Source organism: Nicotiana sylvestris, chromosome 8 (assembly GCF_000393655.2).
Source record: "Nicotiana sylvestris chromosome 8, ASM39365v2, whole genome shotgun sequence".
In the NCBI taxonomy this organism is placed as follows: domain Eukaryota; kingdom Viridiplantae; phylum Streptophyta; class Magnoliopsida; order Solanales; family Solanaceae; genus Nicotiana; species Nicotiana sylvestris.
This window is the reverse complement of record NC_091064.1, coordinates 144,857,664-144,877,527: the sequence shown is the minus strand read 5'-3', so window position 1 is coordinate 144,877,527 and position 19,864 is coordinate 144,857,664. Positions and strand designations below refer to the sequence as shown.

Sequence of the window (19,864 nt, the reverse complement as noted above, 5' to 3'; positions counted from 1 at the left end):
ATTTAAGGATAGCAGCCGAAATAGATACAAGGCGCGTTTGAGTTTCCCTCCACCAACCCCATTAAATAAATACGGAAAGAATATAAAAAAAGGCCACATCTTCATTATAAATAACCATTATCATCCTAAAAGCTTTTCAAACAATATCCCCATTAAAAAAACCTTCAGCCTATTCCTTTCAACATTTTCCTCCTTTTTCTTCTCTTTAAACATTTGGTATGCTGTAACCTTAATTAACTCTCAATACAGCATGGCTCTAGCTATATCTGAAACAACGACCACCAACTCCTTGTCGGAGAAGAGCGTTACGATCGCTGAGAAAATCTACACTAGAGTACGTCTAGCTACGAAAGCAGACCTCAACCATATATACAAACTGTTTTACCAAATCCATGCATACGACAACTATACTCATCTTTACAAGAATCCTCCTTAGGGGATTTGCTCTTTAAAGAAAATCCTCTTCCACTTTTCAACGGGCCATCCGTTCTTCTACTTCAAGTTTCCCCTACCCCTTTTACCAAATCCAAGCATACCACGAACGAAGGGTTCAAGCCCATGCTTGAACCATTCGACCTTAAATTCCCCGTCGTGGAAGGAGAAGCAGATGAGTTCATGTCCAGATATGATGATGGAAATGATAAACGTGACGTATTCATCGCGGGATATGCATTCTTTTACGCGAACTATTCGTGCTTCTATGACAAACCCGGATTCTATTTCGAGAGTCTTTACTTCAGGGAAAGTTATAGAAAGTTGGGAATGGGGAGATTGCTGTTTGGCTCTTTTGCATCCATTGCTGCAAACAATGGGTTCGTTTCAGTAGAGGGGATAGTTGCAGTTTGGAATAAGAAATCTTACCATTTTTACATAGATATGGGAGTTGAAATATTTGATGAGTTTAGGTATGGGAAATTGCATGGTGACGCTCTTCAAAAGTATGCTAATTAGGAGAAAAAAGGATGAAGAGGGGTGTTATCTTTTTTTCTCTTTATTTGCTTGATTGATTGTCAAATTTATCAATAAACTAGAGAATTTGGCCGCGCTTCGCGCGATTATATAAAAGAACCATAATAAATTTTGTGATTTTATAATAAAGCTAAATTCACTTTGATCAAATAAACAACCAAAAATAGATAAATATAATTTAGGAAGTCATGGTCTACTCTTGAGGTAACCCCTAGAGCAAAAATTACAAAGAATCATCCTCAAGGTTGATTATATATATATGTGCGTGCGCGCAGATATTTTTCAAATATTTTTTCTTAGTTTATAATATTTTACTTTTTAGAACTGCGGTTAATTATTTAAATTGTACAATGATTAGTTTACTTTGTTGTTTAATATACATATATATTTATCTAGATAAATATATCCTGGCGAAATAATTTTTCTTCTACTCATTTGATATATGTATTGTTTAAATCCTTAATTAGAGAGTCGAATATTATTTTGCGAAAGGTTTCTCCATTGTTGTTCTCTCTTCCTTCCTTTCTTGTTCATTTCTTCCCTCTTTTTGTTCTTTTCTACATTTTCACCCGCTAACCACTACTTCATCTAGAACTTTTGAAAATGTTACTTTTTGTAAAATAATCAAGTCAATTCCTCTTTTGCTTCCTCTTAATTTTCTGCGAAACAATAATAGATTCTCTTTTTTCCTGAAATAGCTCCTCCGAACAATCATAAATGCAATCATTTCATTTTCGAATATATTCAGCAAAAATTTTTGTGGCAATTTTAATTGCCAACTATTGTCATTATTACAATCATTTCACTCTTCCTTTTGGACAGAAGAAAACATACATTTATAGAAAATTGACATGGAAAAGAAATAAAGTATACAAATGTTCGTATCACTGCATATCTCTGAATGAACTCTTTTTTTTTTTAATACTATAACCTCATTTTTACTTTGTAATGAGGCATATGAAGCACAAAACCTTCATAATTATATAGTAATACACAAGTAAGTTGTATGCATTTATTACACGTTTCAAAATACAACTGCAATAAAGCAGAATTGCTCACTGAAATTAACTTCATTTTCAAGAAAATCATATTATATATAAAAATACTCACTACAGATATTATTGTCATTCCCTTACAAGAATATATAAATATAAATAACGTAAGAATCATTATGTAATATAATTATGAGTGTGCTTTGAAAAACTGAACTTTTGTAGAGATCAAAGATTAAAGAGTCCCTTAAAAAGATAGAGTAAGTCCATATCCGAGAAATTTAGATGGAAAGAAAGAAGCCAAAAAGAAGAACCATATTAAGAGAAAATTTGAAAACTTTATTTTCATGCAACCATTTAAAGTACGAATGTGAAAGCTCATTTTCCAAACCATATTCTTTACGTTCATGTTCTGCTGGGCGTTACGTTATTTTCATTCTTCAAAAGCACCACTTTGAAATTCTTCCCATCTCAATGAGTTTCTGTTTCTTCCAGCACTAAAGTAGTTGCTTTGTTTCTCCTTTTGGGAATCAAGCCAACGTACATCTTTTAATGGAAAGGAGAAGTGGAGAAGTAATATGAGTAGACTGAGGATAAGGGAATAAACTTGGCTGAGAAGCCATTGTTGGAAGCATGTGTATATCGATCTGACGTGATGTGTAACCTTTAGTAAAAGACAATTTCTTTTTACACATTTTGAATTGTTGCACAACTATATTTGTTATTTATAAACTGCAGTGATTGCGAGGCTCCATAAATGAGGAATATGGATGGCTGTGTTGAAATGTCAAATATTTCAGCTTTCCACATCGGTGGGTTAGCAATAGTTAGGGGATTTTCCCCTATAAAAGAAGGCTTAATGTTTAGGATTTAAATACACCTCTCATTTGCCTTCTCATCTGTTTAAGGCATTTGTATCTTCTCTCTTTAGTATTATTTCACTTGTATTTTTGGAGTGAAATAAAATATTGGTTGTGTCCGAGGAGTAGGCAAAATTAGCCGAACCTCGTAAATTCTGGTGTTCCCTTTATTGTTGCTTTATTGTCTTATTTATTATTTGGTGGCTGTCATAATTTTTGGTATAGTAGTTGTGACTTATTCACACTATATACATTTGGCTTCCGCAACAATTGGTATCAGAGCCAAGGTACTGTCTAAGTATGCTCTGTGGTTGCAGCATAGTCTGATCTTCCACATCAGAAAAGATTTATCTTGGTAACTGAGTCAAGGTTCTGTCTGAGTATGCTCTGTAGTTGCAGCTTAGTCTGATCTTCTACATCAGAAAGGAAATAATCTTGATTTGTGTCGTCAGCTATTAAATAATATTTGTGTCAAATATGGGAGACAATAAACAAGAAGAATCTACATCAAGTGTCAACAACACGTCATCATTGGCATCTTCGCTTATTGACAAGAATTGTGTCAAATGCGAAATTTGCGGTAGAAATATTTGACGGGTCCGGACATTTTGGGATGTGGCAAGGCGAGGTTCTAGATGTCCTTTTTCAACAAGGGCTAGATCTGGCCATTGAAGAAAAGAAACCAGATGTTATTGGAGAAGAAGATTGGAGAATTATCAACCGTGTTGCTTGCGGTACCATTCGATCCTACCTTGCTAGAGAGCAGAAATATCCATACACAAAGGAAACTTCTGCAAGTAAATTATGGAAAGCACTGGAGGATAAATTTTTGAAGAAAAACAGTCAAAATAAATTGTACATGAAGAAGAGACTGTTTCACTTCACCTATGTTCCTGGTACCACGATGAATGAACATATCACCAGTTTCAATAAGTTGGTCACAGATTTGCAAAATATGGATACAACTTATGATGATGGTGACTTGGCCTTGATGTTGTTGGCGTCACTTCCTGATGAGTACGAGCACCTTGAAACTACTCTACTCCATGGAAATGACGAAGTTTCTCTCAGAGAAGTTTGTTCGGCTTTGTACAGCTATGAACAAAGAAAGCGAGAAAAACAGAAGGGCGGAGAAGGAGAAGCACTATTTGTGAGGGGTCGTCCTCAAAATCAAACGAGGACAAAGAAGGGAAGATCCAAGTCAAGATCCAGACCCAGCAAAGATGAATGTGCCTTTTGTCGAGAAAAAGGGCACTGGAAGAAAGACTGTCCGAAGTTGAAGAATAAGGCCAAACATAACAATGGAAAGGCCATTATGGATTCAAATGTAGCTGATTGTGATGATTCAGACTTCTCATTAGTTACAACAGAGTCATTAACATCATCAGACATATGGTTGATGGACTCGGCTTGTAGCCATCATATGTGTCCCAACAGGGACTGGTTTGTGGAATTTCAAGAAGGAGAATATGGAGTCATCCACACAGCGGATAACAGCCCTCTTACCTCATATGGCATTGGTTCAATACGATTAAGGAACCATGATGGAATGATCAGAACATTAACAGATGTTCGATATGTACCGGATTTGAAGAAGAATCTCATCTCTGTGGGAGCCCTGGAATCAAAAGGGTTTAAAATCATTGCAGAAAATGGAGTGATGAGAGTATGTTCCGGTGCACTAGTGGTAATGAAGGCTAATCGGAAGAATAATAATATGTACCGCTATCGTGGCAGTACAGTTATTGGGACAGCGACAGTGACATCCAGTGACGACAAAGAGGCAGAAGCAACCAAGCTATGGCACATGCGCTTGGGACATGCTGGAGGAAAATCCTTGAAAACTCTATCAGATCAAGGATTGTTAAAAGGAGTAAAGGCTTGCAACTTGGAGTTTTGTGAGCATTGTGTCAAAGGGAAACAGACAAGGGTTAAATTTGGTACAACGATCCATAATACTAAAGGCATTTTGGATTATGTACACTCTGATGTTTGGGGTCCTTCCAAAACACCTTCATTGGGTGGGAAGCACTATTTTGTAACCTTTGTTGATGATTTTTCCCGAAGAGTGTGGGTGTATACAATGAAAAACAAAGATGAAGTGCTGGGAATTTTTCTCAAATGGAAGACGATGGTGGAGAATCAAACAGGCAGGAGGATCAAGTGTATTCGCACAGACAATGGAGGTGAATACAAAAATGATCATTTCAATAAGGTCTGTGAAAATGATGGCATCGTCCGACACTTCACTGTTAGACATACACCACAACAGAATGGAGTGGCAGAACGTATGAACCGGACCTTGCTGGAGAAGGTACGGTGTATGTTGTCCAATGCTGGCTTGGGCAAAGAATTTTGGGCTGAGGCAATTACATATGCATGCCACCTCATTAATCGTCTACCATCTGCTGCTATTGATGGCAAGACACCATTTGAAAATGGTATGGAAAGCCTGCTGTAGATTATGACTCTTTGCACGTGTTTGGCTCAACTGCATATTATCATGTGACAGAGTCAAAATTGGATCCAAGGGCAAAGAAGGCTATTTTTATGGGAATTACTTCTGGAGTCAAAGGATATCGCTTATGGTGTCCTATGACAAAGAAAGTAATATTCAGCAGGGATGTTACCTTTGATGAATCTGCTATGGTAAATAAGGTAACAGAAGATACCAAACAAAATGAAGGTGCTTCTAAGCAGGTGGAGTTTGAGGGAAAATTTATTTTTCCTACACAAGAAGCAGAGGAGGAAACAAATGAAGATTACCCTCTGGAAGGAGAGCCAGTAGAGGAGATTCCAACTCAGGAACCTCAACAACAACTTGAATCAATAGCAACCAGCAGGCCAAAAAGAACAATAACGAAACCTGTTCGTCTCATAGAGACGGTTGCTTGTGCAACCTCAATTGTAGCTGATGATGTTCCTACTACTTATAAAGACGTTGTCCAAAGTTCAGAAGAAGATAAGTGGAGGATTTCCATGAATGATGAAATACAGTCCCTTCATCAGAATCATACATGGAGATTGGCCAATCTCCCGAAGGGAAAGAAAGCAATTGGGTGCAAATGGGTATTTGCAAAGAAGGAAGGATTTCCTAACCAAGTAGATGTTCGCTACAAAGCAAGATTGGTGGCCAAAGGATATGCTCAAAAGGAGGGAATTGATTACAATGAAGTATTTTCTCCAGTTGTAAAACATTCCTCCATTAGAATTATGTTGGCTTTGGTAGCACAATTGGATTTGGAACTAGTTCAGATGGATGTAAAAACTGCGTTTTTACATGGAAACTTGGAGGAGGAAATCTACATGACTCAGCCAGAAGGATTCAAAGTTGCTGGAAAAGAAAATATGGTGTGCAAACTTGAAAAATCGTTGTACGGATTGAAACAATCTTCTAGACAATGGTACAAGCGATTTGACGAGTTTATGTTGCGGCAAGGGTACAAGAGAAGCAAATACGATCATTGTGTGTATTTGCACAAGCTTAAAGATGGTTCATTTGTATATCTTCTCCTATATGTTGATGATATGTTGATAGCTTCCAAGAATTCGGAAGAAATTGATAAGTTGAAGATTCAACTGAAGAAGGAGTTCGAGATGAAGGATCTGGGTGAGGCAAAGAAAATTCTTGGCATGGAGATAATTAGAGATAGACGTTCAAAGAAACTCTGTTTATCTCAGAAAGAATATTTGAAGAGAGTACTACAACGTTTTGGCATAGATGACAAGACTAAGCCAGTTAGTACTCCACTTGCTCCCCATTTTAAGCTAAGTACTACTATGTCGCCAATGGATGAAGCTGAACGAGAGTATATGTCAAAGGTACCATACGCAAATGCTGTTGGTAGCTTGATGTATGCAATGGTTTGCACAAGGCCTGACATTTCACAAGCTGTTGGAGTTATTAGCAGATATATGCACAATCCAGGGAAGGAGCATTGGCAAGCTGTGAAGTGGATTCTACGGTATATTCATAATACTGTAGATGTCGGGTTAGTTTTTGAGCAGGAAGACAATCAGTTTGTAGTTGGATATTGTGACTCAGATTTTGCGGGTGATATGGACAAACGAAGATCAACTACTGGTTATGTGTTTACTTTTGCAAAGGCACCAGTTAGTTGGAAGTCTACTTTGCAGTCAACAGTTGCTTTGTCTACAACAGAGGCAGAGTACATGGCTATTACAGAGGCTGTGAAAGAGGCAATTTGGCTTCAAGGATTGCTAAAGGAGCTTGGTGTTGAACAAAAAGGTATCACAATTTTTTGTGATAGTCAAAGTGCTATTCAATTAGCGAAGAACCAAGTTTATCATGCAAGGACGAAGCACATTGATGTTCGGTATCATTTCGTACGAGAAATCATAGAAGAAGGTGGAGTCACGGTGAAGAAAATTCATACTACAGAGAATCCTGCTGATATGCTGACAAAGGTGGTGACTGCGGTCAAGTTTCAACATTGTTTGGATTTGATCAACATTGTTGAACACTAAAGATTGAAGATGAAGACACAACCAAAATTTGTTATAGAGAGAAAATTGAAGATGTGGAATTTTGCCAAGGTGGAGATTTGTTGAAATTGGCAAAATGTTTGTCCCACATCGGTGGGAAAACAAAAGTTGGGGGGATTTTCCCCCTATAAAAGAAGGCTTAATGTTTAGGATTTAAACACACCTCTCATTTGCCTTCTCATCTGTTTAAGGCATTTGTATCTTCTCTCTTTAGTATTATTTCACTTGTATTTTTGGAGTGAAATAAAATATTGGTTGTGTCCGAGGAGTAGGCAAAATTAGTCGAACCTCGTAAATTCTGGTGTTCCCTTTATTGTTGCTTTATTGTCTTATTTATTATTTGGTGGCTGTCATAATTTTTGGTATAGCAGTTGTGACTTATTCACACTATATACATTTGGCTTCCGCAACAGGCTGAAACGGTAACATCCATTCATTTGACAGTTTCTTTTATTAATTGACATGAAGAGACACGACTTTTGGGCTTTTTAAAGCAAAATAAATAAAGTAAAAATTGAGAAAGTATGAAAAAGCCCCAAAAATATGAGAAAATAGATAAATATGATTCTTGGTTTTAGAGAAGTGCCAAGTCATCTCTTCTATCCCCTCTTTTATAGAAATATAGATAGATAGATTAGCATAGTTTTTTTTCTTCTCGCTTTCTTCTTCTAGTGTATTAATAAAATGATATTATTCTATATCTGAGAGCTTTTTAATGTTAAAATTCTCATTTTGGGATACTTAATGATACGTTTTTGTAGCCATAAGAATATCATCTAAAGCGATACTTTTAATATGTGACATAAATCATTCATTTATTTTTGAACTCTATATCCGTGCATAGTTGGGCTAAGTATTCTGTACCTCATTATGGCATACTTATAAGAATCTTCCTACAAGTGAAAAATCTAAACAAAGTAAATTCTTCAAAACATGGGTAACCGAAATATGAGTTACCTGATTTACATTCATGACTAAGGTGATTGCCATCCCACTAATAACGTAGCTAGCAACTTGTCAGATATAACATTCTGCGGTTAGTTCTATGATCCCTTCAGGGACATCCGATAAATTTGGAAGGAAGATCATGACGATCCTGCGAAAGGATAACATGCAGAAATCACAATATTGTCCAAATTTTTTTTTTTTTTTTTTAAAAAGAAGCTCCGCAATGGTTTTGACAATCAATGAAAGAGGAGATAGGCTAGTTCCCTTTTGGCATGCCAAGAAAAAATCGTGTTTCAACTTAATGATTTATCCCGTGCACAACCTGAATGGAAAAATAGTACTCCGCACTTCCTCCCAGCTTATGTGATACTCCCTCCGGTCCACAGACCAATTTACTCTTTTATTTTGGATGTGTTCAAGGTAAATTGGTCATTTATTGTGAATCAGAGAGAGTAGCATTTTGATTGTATACAGAATTTAAGGTTAAAAAAAATTTGGAACATGTTCTTTAGTTGCTCAACTTGAATTCTTGAAAGCAGCTTCTTATTATGAATTGCTATTTGCCAAGAGTAATTATTGTGATCGTACCAAATAGCATTATAAGAGTTATCTCAAGTAACAGTAACGTGATGCTTTATATAGGAGTAGGGTTCGGCGAAACCTTATTCGGTTAATGCTCCAAAAACTAGAATAATTCAGTTAAAGAAAATAGTCCCTTTAGGATTCAATTTCCTTATCTGTTTCTAACTCCACATGCATTTCTTCCTTTTTTTCACATGCATTTTACTTTGATGAAAGTGTAACAATATTAGTGAAATCTTGTTGACCATGAATTTCTCCAGTCGGTACGATGTTTGTACCCACAAAATAAATCCTTCAAGAAATCTGACTTGCGTTAGGAATCAACTTTCAGCTCCTAATCAACGTACTTTAAGAGACCTAATTCTTTCAATATCTACTTTGGCACATCTCCAACTCAGTTTGTAGTATAACAAATATATTCAAGAGACTTGATTCTTTTATAACTGTTTGTTAATCTTCAAAACCAATAAAAACTTAGCTCAACAATTTCCTCTAGTGATAAATTCATGTGCAAGTTCAGCCTAAAAACTGTGACAACCCAACACCCATTGGAACCGCGACAGCTCCTAATACTACTTGCCAGGCAAACGCCAACAACCACATAATAACTACGCATCTGAATAAATATGGTTTAATAAAATGAACAGTGGAAACATCATGAAATATCTGAGAATGTAACCCTAATACTGATACTACCATCCCCAAAATCTGGTGTCAATGAGTACACGAGCACTACTGAATAACAAGATACAAGCAAAATCCTCTAATAAAACCGTCGGAACAATAGAACAGTAAAGATAAAAATAACTAAAAGAGAACTTCAAGGACTGCGGACGATATGGTAGCTACCGTCTCCCAAAAGCTAATAGCAACTCAACTCTGGAAATCGCCTCGACCGGATGTACTTGGATCTACACATGAAGTGCAGAGTATAGTATGAGTACAACCAACCCCATATACTCAATAAGTAACAACACTAACCTTATGCTGAAAGCAGTAGCGAGCTCGAAAACAATAGTAAGATACCAATATCAATAACCAAGAACTGTTCAGAATATAAAGGGAAATCGTAGAAACGAGTAGCTCAATGATATTATATTCAGCTTGTTCACATTTCAAGATTTAGGCATGCTTTCAAGTATATCAGTGAAAGCCCAATATAGATAAAGAATTTCGTTTACCAGCTAGTATGAGGAAGGTATATTTCTATGCCTACATGTCAAGTATACATGTCAAATCAACGATATCACAGAGAGTCCATCAAAATAGTCACACTTAGCACTATACGGGTGCCTAGCACAACTGCCCATCATTAAGCACGTATATAAAACAATATGCATGCGCCCACTGTTGGCATGTCAGACTCCGGAGGGGTGGATCCTTCCAAGCGCTAATCAAAATCATATAACTCTAATAGTGAGGCCTAGTGCACGCATTGCCCCAAAACAATAACACTTAGCCCAATATGGGCCTAACATATGCGTCACCTCAAAATCAATACCAAATCGGCTCTATGCCTAAAACTCAGTCATTTACCGTTCAAGTCTCAGATAACACATCTCACAATACGCATTTGAATAGTGTTACACATAGAAGGCATCAACAACGTGTGAGGAATCAAGTAAGAAGTACTGAGAGAGAGATATCATACACGGATATAGTATCATGACTGATAACATATGTACAAATACAAATAGCTCAGAAACGACAAGAATAGCGCTATCAAGTCTCAAATAAATAGCACATAGCCTAGACGTGATGCTAACATGAATCACAGTTCAAATAACAAAACAAGCAGGGAAAATATTGATATAATAAGGTATGATAGCAAAACAATTTCCGGTAATAGTCTAAAAGTCACTTCAAATCAGGAACACACATATGCACGTACACACGCTCGTCACCTCGCGTGTATGTCTAATACCTTTCATATAATGTAATTTCCGGGATTGAATACCCTCAAATATAAGTTTGGATGTGTTACTTACCTTAATACGTGCAAATCAATACTCCAAAAAGCCTTTCCTTCATGAAACAGCCTCCGAACAACTCGAAGCTAGTCACAAATAACTTAATATCAACAAATGATGCCACAAGAAACAACTCCAAACAATAAAGCTTCGATCTTTATCAAAATCAAAAAGTCATCCCAAAAAGTCAATTGTGTGAGCAACATTTCTTCAAATTCTTTTATGTAAATAACATTTCTTCCTTATTATGTGTTGGAATCTGCATGTCAGCAAGGCCATTTCATCATTGTCACTTTCTAGCTTTTCAGTTTCTTTGAGAATCAGATTCTTATCCTTGCGAGACTCTACCATTTTCTGCTTTAGCTCATAAGTCTTCAAATTTACAATGAGATCATCAACGGTCATTGTCTCAAGATCCCTAAACTTCAGTAATTGTGTTGCTTTCCCAAAATTGAGGTAGTACACTTAGCATCTTCCTTGTGATCTTATTTATAGGGATGATTTCTCTAAAGATTAACTTGTTGTTAATTTTTTTTTGAACCTAGTGTCGGGCCCCCTTTTTCCTTTGCGGAATCGGGTTTATGACATTTTGGTTGGGACAACTCTTTCCTTTCGGGAAAGGGGGTTTGCAGTTTGAAGAGTCACCACCTAACGATTTAAGGTGTGTTAGGGAACCTATAAGTTCATTTATAACTACGTTTGGTAACCAGAGATAAGGTAAGGGCTTGAAATTATCCTAAGGGGAAGGTGTTAGGCACCCTTCAGGATCCACTAGTGTGGTTCCCCACCAAACAGTTTTTTTGAATTTGTACAACTAGCAAATAAACAAGTATGGCTCAAATAGTAGAGGATTTAAGTTTAAATACACAAGTGTTTGAAAAACAATTATTGAAAAGCGAAATTTTGAAAAAAGAATTACAATCTAAGCATGTTAGGGAATGTAAAGGGGGGTATCCTAGGTTTGTTTGTAATATGGATCACATCAATGCAATACCCGGTATGACACTCCTCGAAGAGGGGATACACGTGGTATTAACGCACTGGTCATCATATCCATTTCTACCTTTTCCCGCCCCATGAAGGTAATTAAAGTGAGGGTTGGTCTCGACCCTTATTGCGTGCTGTTACCCGTCCCTTCGTATCAGTCCCGGAGGAATTTAGGACTCCTATCCTATTAAAGGGGGTTCTAGGCAGACCCTCAGATTTAAAGGCAAAATACTAGGCGACAAATAAGAACACATAGGACTGCATTTAAGGGGAAAAACACAGAAAACAGATAGAAGGCTCAGTTATACCTCCACAAGTAATGCACATAGTCAACACGACTCATACACAGTTAAGGTCTAAATTCAGATCCTAACAAGGTATCTAAGTGACAACAACAGAACCAGATTTATTGCATGATTCAGAAAAGAAGTCCGAATCAGGCTTGCCTACTGATTTTAACAGTTGATAATTAAGCGGCGTACATAAAGAAGCATGTTTCCAGTTTTGATAAATTTAGCACCTAAGGCTTGCCTAGGTGTAAAACAGTGTTCCAGTTATCAGAGTTACTTAGAGAAGACTGTTTGAATTGTATTACTAAACATGTTGTTCTAAATGTTCAGAATTCCGGAATTATTACCAGCTGGGTTAATCTATTAAACTAGAAATGCCTAAGCGGATGTGAATGCAGTTCTAAAGGCATTATATCTAATACACAAAAATGCTGAGTGATGTATATACAGGTCCTGAGCAGGATTTTTTTCTAAATATATAAGTATCACGTACTTTCAGAATATGCAGAAGATATGGAAATGACCTGTTTATTAGCGTTGTTTTTATCCTAAGGCATGATCTCTAAGTGTACACGACAGCACATAACATAATGGTAAAGTGCTAGTTATTAGCAGATTTTAACACATGATTTTGTGAGGATGCACATGCTGAAACAATAAACATGGGGACCTAAGAGCATAATTTCTAATGCATGTATGAATCATAAGCATGGTTTATATTGCGCCATTAGGAATATAAACACCTAATAACATGTTTTCTACCCTTAACAACTATAGCATGCATATTTACCCATCCCTTTTTTACTAGCCAACCCAATACTTGTTCACAACAGGTTATTACAGACCAACATTGAAATGAATTACATAAGTAGAAATAAAAAATAAGAAGTTACACTATAGGGAGACTGATTAGGACTTCCTCCCTGAGTTATGTAATAAATGACTTCAAGCGCCAAGATTGTTCTATAGCCTTTCTCATATCTGGGTGTGTCAGAGTTCCCTAAGGACCTCAAGGGATCCCGGGCAGGGCTCACACCCAGATTTCATAGCCAAGACAGAGTAAATGTAGTGTGGAAAGGCCAGCTTTTGTGTGTCCAAGTTTAGAGGGAGCTCAAGGGTCCCAAGGCAAGGCTCACACAAAAGGGGCAGAACCTAGTAGTCTAAGAGTAAGGTGAGAGTGTTTGACATAAGTTTAAAAGAGTTAAGTTGGAAACAGTTTTGGCAATGATTAGTTTGAAATAAGTTTTGGGAAAAAAAGCAATAGAAGAGCTTGCCTTAGTGAAAACCAGTTTGGAGAAGAAAAGAAACAAGACAATCAGCAAACCAAGACCAAATCAACACACATGATTCAAACACAACAGGGAAAGGAGGAATTGGGGGACAAATAGTTCATATGTGAAAGCATATTTGCACACAGGTTAACACCAGAGAAGTGCTACAAAAATTAAATAGTCACAGCAATAGTCTATCACAAAGTGTTCATGCCAGTAGCTTAACAGTATTAGTCAAGGGGTGCTAAACAGAGTTACTCATTAGTTTTAGGGGGAAGGGTTCAGGATCACATAGTGACTGGGTGTCACAAACACATGTTTACAATGTGTTGGGGTTAGGGCAGAATAGTATTAGAAAAATGTAAGAAAACAGTAGACATGCTGAATTACACACTTGAACAAGAGAGGGCAAAACTTAAACATGATGTGTAAAGCAGTAAACAAGAGGAGCAATTAAATACATAAGCCATTAAATTAATGCAGAAGGAGACATGGATTAACAAACTTGGAGCACATAGAGTTGAGTTTCAGAATTGAACTAGGAACATACCAGTTAAGGAAGTAAAGTGCAGAAAGTAAAGCAAGTAGAGTTCCACAGTCTAGCCTTGGCTTTTAGCCGGCTAGACAAGCAAGTTAGCACAAGTAGCAGAGAAAGAAGAGAGAGTTTGAGTGTGTATGTGTGTGTGTGTATTCTCCACTATTATTCATGTTTTAAGATAGTAGAAGAGAGTCATTTATATAGTAGTTTGAAAACTGGTTCAAATAGGCAAGAATCAATTCTTCAGTAATTATAGAACTCAGTATAAAAAATTGCTTCGAATCTCCCTTTGATTAAGGGAGTTAGTGTAAATGGAAAAAAGTAGGTGACAAGTAAGGAAAGAAATTATACACGGCTGGAGTATAACAAATAAGGAAAGATTTCAAAATAGTACAAGTATAGAACAGGTAATTAAGGCTAGGTTCAGAAAGTTTTCAAACTAAGGAAACAATCAGTAGGAATTAAGTAGCAATGCAGACAATGCAAGGGAGAATTAATTAAGGCAAGCAACTAATCAAATTAAGTAGAAAGGTAGGAGTCAGGGGGTCCAAAGGAAAATGTTCAAATCACGCCAAGTAATAAGGAATTCAGAATCAATCAAAGAGAAAGTAATGCAAAAGAGTCAGCATGTTTAACATATAAATAGAGCAAGACATGAGTAGTCAAGAATTGGCACACAACTCCAGCAAACACATGAAGATCAAATGATACTAAATCAGTGAGAATGATGTGAGTTTTGATGCGAACAGTCAAGACGAACACAAACACATAGAATTGGTGTAAGTCTAGGCTAAGAAACTCAGTAGAAGCATATCACGGCAAGGCAGTCACAAGAAATCACAAGAACTCAAAAGAAACATGAGAATTAGTAAGCCATGCTAATATACAGAAAACAAACTAAGAACCCTAAAAAATTAGGGTTTTGACATGGGCTAGTTAGGGTCAAGGAAGAACTCAACAAAATCAGTCAAAACACATAGACGCAGGGGATTAAGCACTTAAAACCAGAAAGCGTTTCAAAAAAAAGATTTTTCAGAAACCCTAGTTTAGGAAGATGACAAGCCATTCGAAAATCAAGAGTTTTTCCATGAAAACAAGTAAAAAAAGTTCGATCCTTCTCAGATCTAAGAAGTTTAAGAGACGAAATTAGGGTTTTCAACAAAATAACTCGAATAGAGGAGAAAACTTAAACAAACGCTTTAACCATAGAGACTCGCAAATTAATACAAAAAATCAGAAGAAAGAAGCGTTTTGAAAAGATGTTTAAGAACCCTAGTTCGAAGATGAAGCGTTACTTTAGAAAAATCGGAAAAACCTTTGAGGAAAACAACAAAAGCTCATAATATACACAGATCTAAGACAGATCTAAAAGAAATTGGAAAATCTTATGAGTTAAGGTTTCATAGAACCCAGAGAAAATGAGAAAACCTTAAAGGGTTACCGGTTTAAACCGAAAAAGTCACAGATCTTACTCGAACGGCCTAAGGTGGCCAAAAAATGGCATGAAGTGCCATTGGTAGGAGTTGAACCGCTCTAGGTTCACCTGAGGACCTTAGGATAGTGTCAAACCGGCGTGGGGTAAAGCAGGGGCCAGAAGAAGCTGAGAGGCCATGGTTTTCGGCTTGGGAGGTGGCCGGAGAAGGTGGACAAGGTCCATCGGAGTGGAGAGGAGAGGAGAAGGTTCTAGAGAGAACCAGATATAGAAAGAGGGAGATAGAGAGAGTGGTTGAGAGAGAATGAGAGGGGGGAAATGAGAGATGGGGGTAGTCATTAGGGTTTAATATGGTATGGGGGAATCTGGACCATTGATTAGATTTGATCAACGGTCCAGACTGGACCAGAGATTGGGTCGAGTATAGTTTGGGTTTGGGCTTGGGTCTGGTGGGTTATTTAATTGGGTTAGGGGTCTGGTTGGATTTAGGCTAGAATTTAAATAGGGAGTGGCTAATTATTAAATACCCAATTAAAATTAGATATATAATTAATAAAACAACTAATAATTAGATAAAATGAAATTAAAGCTAAATAGGTTAAATAAGATAATTAACTAATATTAAAAATACAAAAGGACCGATTACTAAATTAAAATAGCATAGAGTGTACAATTAGGCTATAATTGCAAAATTATTGTAATTATAGTCAAACAATGCCAAATTGGCTAATTTTTGAAATAATTAAATCCTAATAGGATTAAAAATAATATATTGAGCTAAGAGATACTTTGAAATTACCTGTCATGTAATTTATGAATAATTATTGGATATAAAGTATTGAATAAATTAGAAAATAAATTGATAATAATATGGAAAATTATGAAAAAATACCAATTATTATAAAAAGTGATTTTGAAGGCATATATGCAAATTTAAAAATAGTTTGAGGAAAAATTAGATATCAACAACTGCCCCTCTTTACTCGGTAAGGATGAAAGAGTTTTCGGGTAAAGAAATGATGGCTAATTTTTGACCAAGCGAAACGGTTTTGCAAGATTTAGGCCGCACTCTGGCTTCTGAGTTGCCTAAATATTCCTGGTTTTACAGGAATCAGGCCATATGAAGTTCAGGATCCATCTGCGGAGTATACCAATGAAGTCATTTCAAAAGCAGACGCAACATCTAGGGTTGAGTGAGTGAACGGTTTATGGGAATGGTTAGGTTTGATATGGCTGAGGGAACTAGAGCGGGATCACTCCTGGTGGGATAGTCGTTGCTCACTGGGTTACCTGCCAATAAACGATACAAGCATATATTGCATGATTTAAACATGATGCAAATTCCCGTTGGACCATGAATGTTATCTTCGGACAATGAGGATGATGTCCTTAGACCATGATGTCTTGGGCCATGAAGCGTATGATAAGGGATTCACAGGCCATGAAATGATGTTCTCGGACTATGAGGATGGTGCCTCCGAACCATGACGCCTTTGAATAATGATATGCAAAAGATTGAAAGAGATCCCCAGGCCATGACATGGTGTTCTCGGGCTATGAAGATGGTGCCTCTGAACAATGATGCCTTTGGATGAGTTGGCGATATTTCATCTCATAAAGGATGCAGTAGTATGATGCGGACAAGACAGAGCTTAGTCTTGCGAATTGAAGGGCAGAGCTTAGCCCGTAAGAGAAGCGAGATAAATAGTTCTTGGGATAGTGCTTAGTTTCGAAGAAAATTGAAGGCTGAGCTTAGCCTCGGAAAGCAGAATGATAGCCTTATGCAAAGATGCGAATGCAGATGGAGGTAGAGCTTAACCTCGGAAGGCAGAATTGTAGCCTTATGTAAGTTGGAAGGCAGAATAGTAGCCTTATGCACTACAAATGCAGATGGAGACAGGGTTTAGTCTCGGAAGGCAGAATAGTAGCCTTATGCAGATTGGAAGGCATAATGGTAGCCTTATGCAATGCAGATGTATATGGAAACAACGTTTAGTCTCATAAGGCAGTATAGTAGCCTTATGCAGATTGGAAGGCAGGATAGAAGCCTTATGCAATGCAGATGGAGACAGCGTTTAGTCTCGGAAGGCAGAATGGTAACCTTATGCAAGTTGGAAGGTAGAATGGTAGCCTTATGCAATGCAAATGTAGATGGAGACAATGTTTAGTCTTGGAAGGCAAAATGGTAGCCTTATGCAAGAAATAAAATAACAAATGACAGTAGAGTTTTCTTAGTTGATAGCAGATTGTGGCATTATGATTATTGGGAGCATTATGACTACGGAGCATTACTTGTGTGTGCTGATAGAAAATGTTGGCAAGTGCAACAGTTCTAAGAGTTGTATTTTGAACAATTTTTTTCCCATGGGCGTACAATACGTTTAATAATTTCGCAATCCTAGTGCCTACATCAAAAGAAAAATTGTGCGTTTTGTAAGGGGGAGGTTAGTTTGTATCCCTGCTGGCTTTGCTTGACTCGTTTGACTTTGATTTGGTGATACCATTTGTATCGTTAGGGTAGCGTTGCTAAACAAAGCAGTTTCAATAATAATGCATGATTTTATAAAAATATGACATAAATTAAAAGCAGCTTTTAGATGAACCGACGACTGTGATGTGGTTCAGGACATTCCAACCTCTCTTGCTACGGAATTGTGAGGGTCCTCCTCAAAATTCTGCCCCAATTTGATGGGTTAACGTTTTTGACTGTTGCTCGTGCGGCGATCGGCTGAAATTACTTCGGAATTTTGATGGTCCTCCTCAAAATTCTGCCCCAGTTTCCAATTGCAGGGGGAAATGAAATTTTTATTGAATTATGACCGAACCCATAGGGCTGCCTACATATCCCCTCTTAAACGGGAATCAGGTCAGGCTTAGTTCAATTTACATCATATAAGGGAAACATAAAGATTACACATAGTAAGCTTGACCGCAACTGAATTGATCAGCTTTGGCTAAACTTCTCCGTCCATTTCTGTAAGTATGAGGGCTCCTCCTATCAAAACCCGGTGACCCTGCCAGTTGGGAGAGAACTTTCCTTTGGCTTCATCTTGATGCGGAAAATTTTTCTTTAACACCAGCTGTCCCGGTGTGAACTGTCTTGGTTTGACTCTTTTAGTGAAGGCTTTGGACATTTTGTTCTGATAGAGTTGACCATGGCAGACTGCATTCATTCTCTTTCCATCTATAAGGGCTAGTTGCTCATAACGACTTTTCACCCACTCTGCATCGTCGAGCTCAGCTTCTTGTATGATCATTAGGGAAGGAATTTCTACCTCAGCGGGAATGACAGCCTCTATATCGTAAACTAGCATATAGGGGGTTGCCCTGGTTGATGTGCGGACTGTAGTGCGATACCCCAGTAGAGAAAATGATAACTTCACATGCCACTGTTTATGCTTTTCTATCATTTTCCTTAATATTTTCGTGATATTCTTGTTGGCGGCTTCTACAGCTCCATTCATTTGAGGCATGTAGGCTGTGAAATTCTTGTGTCTGATCTTGAAAGTTTCGCACATAGCTTTCATCAAGTCGCTATTGAGGTTGGAACCATTATCAGTAATGATTGACTTTAGAATTCCGAATCGACAAACAATGCGGTCGCGGACAAAGTTTGCCACGACTTTCTTAGTCACTGCTTTGTAAGATGCTGCTTTGACCCATTTGGTGAAATAGTCGATGGCTACCAGGATAAATTTGTGTCCGTTGGAAGTAGCAGGCTCGATTGGTCCAATAACGTCCATTCCCCAAGCGACGAAGCGCCATGGTGAGCTTGTTGTGTTGAGCTCGCTTGGGGGTACCTTTATCATGTCTGCATGTATCTGATAGCGGTGGCATTTCCAGACATACTGGATGCAGTCTGTTTCCAAAGTCATCCAAAAGTAACCAGCCCGAAGTATCTTCTTTGGTAAGACAAAACCGTCCATATGTGGACCACAGGTCCCAACATGAATTTCCTCTAGTAGCTTGGATGTTCCATTGCGTCGACACATCTTAATAATCCTAAATCGGGAGTCCTTCTATACCAGATTCCTCTGCTGTGAAAGAAGTTGTTGGACAATATCCGAAGTGTGCATTTCTAAGTGGGATTAGCAAGCTCCGGGTACTCTCCTTTTGCCAAATATTTCTTAATTTGGGATCAATGAAATTCTTGTTGGGATGTTGTATCATATATGATAGGGTAGCCAATGCATCGGCGAACTTATTCTAGATTCTGGGAACATGCTGGGATTCCGTCTTTGTGAACCTCTTTCTCAATTCCTGTACGTGATGCAGATACGGGAGTATCTTGGTTGCCCATTCTTCTCGTACTTAATGTATAAGTAAGTCTGAATCTCCAATTACTAGCAGCTATGAACTTTCATATCAATGGCCATTTTGAGTCCTAAGATGCAAGCTTCATATTCAGCCATATTGTTGGTACAAGGGAACCTGAGTTTGGCAGACACCAGATAATGCTGATCGGTTTCTAATATTAGGACTGCTCCTATGCCAACTCTTTTGAAGTTTGCTGCTCCAT

The 19,864-nt window shown here is 37.6% G+C and overlaps 1 pseudogene; it reads left to right on the top strand.

The window, feature by feature from the left end:
• Positions 1 to 160: 160 nt before the first annotated feature.
• LOC104235170 (tyramine N-feruloyltransferase 4/11-like) lies at positions 161 to 1,292 on the top strand (annotated as a pseudogene).
• The last annotated feature ends 18,572 nt before the right edge of the window (positions 1,293 to 19,864 follow it).